Raw genomic sequence first — 5,330 nt, 5'->3', positions numbered from 1 at the left:
ACCAAAGTCCGTTTCGTGAGGGCGAGCAAACATGTCGCGTGTTTACAATAAATTTATTTTGTATTATTGTACATCTCAAACATAAATAAAATTGCCATTATATTTTGATCCTTTGGTGAATAAAGTCTACAATGTCAGCGAGAATACAACTATATAGATACTGTTTGAAAAAAATATAGTATTTCTTTACTCGAGACCTTTTTGGGTGAAATTATTTCTCCTTTGCTTCTGCACATTAGAATTTGATGAATGCGTTTAAAGCACAAATTATTGAAAAAACAATTTAACGACGATAGAAATTCTCCCACTTTCTCTCCATTTTTCTTTTTAATAACAACAGTTACAAACGCGCAGGATGGAAAGCGCAAAAATGCGCGGCGTTAAATTATTAAAACGCTTTACATACCTGAGTCTTGATATGTCGAGATGCTTTTTCACAGGTATTCGAAATCTGTCGATAAGCAGAACAGATGCAAGTGGATTTGGCAGCCGCTTCGCAGAAATGCTCAATATTTACGTCGCCATTCGATCGGCCGTCAGGAACAGGTAAGACCAGTTGAAAATAAGAGCAGCGGAAGGCAAACTGACGCGAAAGTTATCCACAGTACAAGAGAGACAGATAGTGAGCAAGGCCATAGGTTGGTAGACTTTCGTTGAGATGGCGCCAAGGGTACTTCCGGATTCGAACAAGTATCAATTTCAACTTTAAAAAATACTTTGTCCTTATGTCACATTTCTACTTCAATATTATAATCAGTTTGTCATCTGATCTAAATCCCTGAAGAATCTTGCATTTTTCATAATTCCACCTATTTCAAAAAACATTTTCCGATAAAAAATTTGCAAATTGTAAGACAGGAGATTGAAAAAGAAATATTAAATAAATTTCTTGTATTTAAATAAATCTGCAGTTTACATATAAATAACAATATTACTCTAATATGTACAAGAGTTTTTAATTTTCTTTACTCACGACTTGTATCAAAATTATGTTAAATATATATCTAGATTGTTTCGAATTTCAACGTTAAGGAATTTTGATCTCTAACAAAATGAAGAATATCTACTACATCTCTCGATGAATAATCGTAATAATTCGCAACAAGTAGATGCGACAGGCAGAAGATCTGTTCTTTCAACAATGAAGAGAGGCTTTCACATGGAAACGGTGCAATATCAGAGCAAACAAAACTAGAATCCCACAGAAGCGAGAGAAGAAGAAGAAGAAGAAGAAGAAGAAGAAGAAGAAAGAAAATGATGGAAGAATAAGCAGATGAGAAAGCAAGCGAGCTTGAGGAAGGCAAGAGCGAGGCACGACCGGACAGCAGGTGCTTTGTCACACCGCGCGAGTAAATCCGGCCAGTTCTGATGCACCTCTACATAACACTTTGCGAATCGCGCGGCCTCGCAGCCTTCCACACGTGCGCTTTTGTACCAATGACGTCATTGAAATATGGTTGGCCCCTTCTCGGCGGGTGTACAGGTAAGAAAGGAAGAGAAAGAAAGAAAGACAAGAAAAGGAAAAGAAAAAATCGTACGGGGTCCGTGCATCGAGCTGGACGAGTCTGCGCACGGGTCTACGATCAGAAGAGGGACAGGAGTAAGTAGGAGCGTTTTTGTTTCCTGGTGACATTTATTTGGGCGCTGGGGGACATTGGAGTCCGCGCTTTGCATAAGTCAGGTGTAGCCATGTGTGAGTGCAGGCACTGTGATAAATCCTGGCGCGAGGAGACTGCCCAGTGGCTATGTCCTCATACTCCTCCTGTTTCTCCTTCATCCCTTCCTCGACTCACTTCGGTGTTCTTTCCTAATCTCACTTTCTCTCTCTCTCTCTCTCTCTCTCTCTCTCTTTCTCTTTATACCTGCTTCTTCTCTTCTTCTTATGTTCTCGTCTCATGTCCTTACCGCGAGATTCTCGAGCACAATATGGTGCATCCTGTTCTGCATATAATCCAACCCCTGTTTCATGTGCTTCTTCTTCCCTTGAATGGACTCACTTCATTCCTTTGCCACATACACATTCATCGCAATATTGATGATTCACTGTTAATTAATATTATAAAGATATTTTGCTAAAATGTATTAATTAGTCGAGTTTAATTAACAGAAGGAAAATTGTCCTTGGTAAAAATAATGTTGGTTGTGATTAATATCTGAACAACAATGTATATACACTACGCGTAGCATAGAATCTTTAAATTTCACATTTATTTAAAAGGACACAGATATGCATTTATTTTTTAAAGTAATAATTTAATCTTTATTATCTATGCGGTGACTTCAACAACCGCATCCATCACGCATAAACCGCACTCGGCACTTGGCACGACGCTTATCCGAAACTCGATGACGTTTATGAGCTTGTACGGCAGTGGTTGCTCGAAGCGAGTTGATCGGTTTACAAATCCGGGTCGCTATTTTCTGCTAGTAACAAATCAATTCAACTGAATCGTTTGGGCGATTTAGTGTATCAGTGATCTGCAGGAGAGAAGCACCAGCGGAACGCATGTACGAGTCTTAGTGTTAGCGCGTCAAGACAGATCTAAGGAAACCAAGGAAACAAAAAAAGAAAAACTCACACGAATTCACACGTTGCTTAGGAATCCATCGCAGAAACAACACCGAACCTTCGTCTTCTTCGTGGTCTCTCGCAATGGACGCGATGTGATACACGTAATACGACGCCCTTAAATCACTGCGAACCAAGATCTTCTCTCTGTTCTATCTTATTTCCTACTCCTCGACCTTCGAAGAAGGTTGGCTCCGAATAAAAAAAGATGGATTTATAAGGGACCGCGAGCATTCTATCGTTTTGGAGATTCTTCTCATTTGTGATTCGGAGATGTATCGTCCTGGAATTGCGCTTTATGCCTTTCGCTCTTTTTTTTCCTAGGAACGTTCTATCGATCCAAGGATTACGCACAAGATCCCACCCAAAAGCCAACTGTTGCAGGATGTTAAATTTGGTTGGTTTAAAAAAAATAGAAATGTGGACCAAAATAAAATGATTTAAAATTTATTTCTTATATAAATGAGATATTTCACACAGCGTCGATTATTTAACAGACCGATATTTACTTCTCTTATTATCATCTTTATCTGGTCGCAATTTTATCGCAGCCAGATATATTTTGCATGCTGCATATATGCCTATACATATGTTTCGTAACCTTGTAAGTCCCGCACGCACTGACAAAAGAAAACCATATTGCACGGGTCGATATTTACGGTTGAAACAAATCAAACGTTATCAAACATTCCGAATCGGTGATAAAGAACACAGAGGACACGCGGAGGTATTTGAGACTCCCAGAAGAAACGTCATTGGAAAATCCTTCCCCATCTCTGCGTAAACCCACATCATATTTGCAGTACATTGTGCCTTTGACGATTACATCATCGCACTAATGATAATAAATATATATCAATCGACAAAATATACGTGTTTATTTTAGATGTATTTTTAAAATATAAATTAATTTGTAATAAAATTAAACGATTTATTATATAAAAGAACATAACGAGAGACTAGAATTATAATACGATAATATTACAAACTTTGTGTTCACTATGTACTTGTGTCATTTACTATGAATCTCTCCAAATGGATTTAAGTGTCACGCTTTAATGCTGCGAAATATTTATTTAAATATTTGTCCCTTTGAGGATTAAAAAATGCAATAAATTAAAGTAAATTTTTTACATCATGTTTTTGAGACGCAAATTCGATATACTAATTAAAATATAATTTTCAAAGAGCGGAAAATATTGTACGCACTTTAAATGCTCACTGTTATTGTCGGAGATCAGTAGGCAATCTTTGAACGAAATTAGCGACTGATTTTAGGCAGCAACGTGCCTAAAGACACGCAATATTTATTCTGACGATGTTGCCGGGCACTCGATAACTCACGATTAGCGTAACATGCTTGGAACAAGATATCGTCGTCGCACATGGAAGCGTGAAGCAAAAAGTCTAGCTGTTTCGGCGTGAATACGCTCTTAAATCCTCTCTGAGAAACGGCGTGGCAAGATGCGAGCAGCAAAACGAGCAGAAAACTGAAAAAGGTGTACGATGAGAAAGAAAAAGACGGACGCGCGCATCGTGGTTTTTCAATCGGGTTTCGGCGTATCCTTTAATTCGTCGAGGATAAGGCCTCACCCCTTTCACACGCTTGCACACGCACGCAACATGGCGTGTATACACATATGCGCATGATTGCGCGGCGCGCTTTTATACGGTTGCATCTTTTTTTTTCTCGCTTTTTTCTCTCGGCGCGTAAGAGGTTTCGCGCTCGCTCGCGTACGCCCGACAAGTAGACAGGCATCGAATGTTTAATTCAAGATATGCAAGAGAAGACCAGTACGTTGGAATGAGAAAGAGAGAAGTCGTTTGTGCGTGCGTGCGCGAGGACGAGAAAGCGTAGGGTAGCAATTGATGAGACAGGGTGGCGCGTTTGTTGAGCTAATTACTGTAAGACGAGGCGCTTACTTGCGCGGCTACATACAAACGGCATTAAAGGTGGCGGTCATCAATCCCCGGTAGGCCCCTTCGTCTGCTCCGTTTCGCCTCCAAGGGGACACTTCTCCTTATGTCCCTCGTTTCCTCGCGTTCTCTTCAGCCGACGAGATAAAACCGAGAATATATGAATACACCATTCACAGGGCTCTCAATTCAATCCAATCGCTGCAATAAACTCTGCTAAATAACTACTCGATTCGTAATTATAAGTTTGTTCAAAATTGTGGTAGCGTATACTTAATTCTTGGATTAAAAACACAGTATTTTATACGAGGATAGAAATCGGCATAATCAGCATATTTGAATGTGCAAACGTATTAAATCATATAACCATCTGTCATTGTGTAATCGTTGCATCTAATAATAAATTCTTTGTATTTTCCTAAAACTAATCTAACAAAATTCTTTGCATGCTTTATATATTATGTATATTTAAAAAAATCTTATACATTTTATTACACATCTTAATATATTATATGCATATATTTTTTAAACATACTTATTTCTTTGAAATTGGTATAAAACGAACGTGCGTTTTTCGCATGTCTTACGATTGCGGATATCATTAGGAATGATTTATTCGCGACTCGATTATTCGATCGCGAGCAAGTAACTCATCGATATACTTCGCAAAGAGGTCGAAACTAGTGCGTACATCATCGAGTCTGATCCCACGAGGGTGTCTCGTCATTATAAGATCTGTTTCGAATCGGTGCAATGGGGTGCGTCGTGACATAAATAATAGCGGCTGATAATTAAGACGACGATTCGGTGCTGGTGCAGATCCGACACCCGCTGTCTCCTCACG

The sequence above is a fragment of the Nylanderia fulva genome, unplaced genomic scaffold (assembly GCF_048542155.1).
Source record: "Nylanderia fulva isolate GAGA-0341 unplaced genomic scaffold, ASM4854215v1 Scaffold1, whole genome shotgun sequence".
Taxonomy (NCBI): domain Eukaryota; kingdom Metazoa; phylum Arthropoda; class Insecta; order Hymenoptera; family Formicidae; genus Nylanderia; species Nylanderia fulva.
This window is presented reverse-complemented; position numbering follows the sequence as displayed.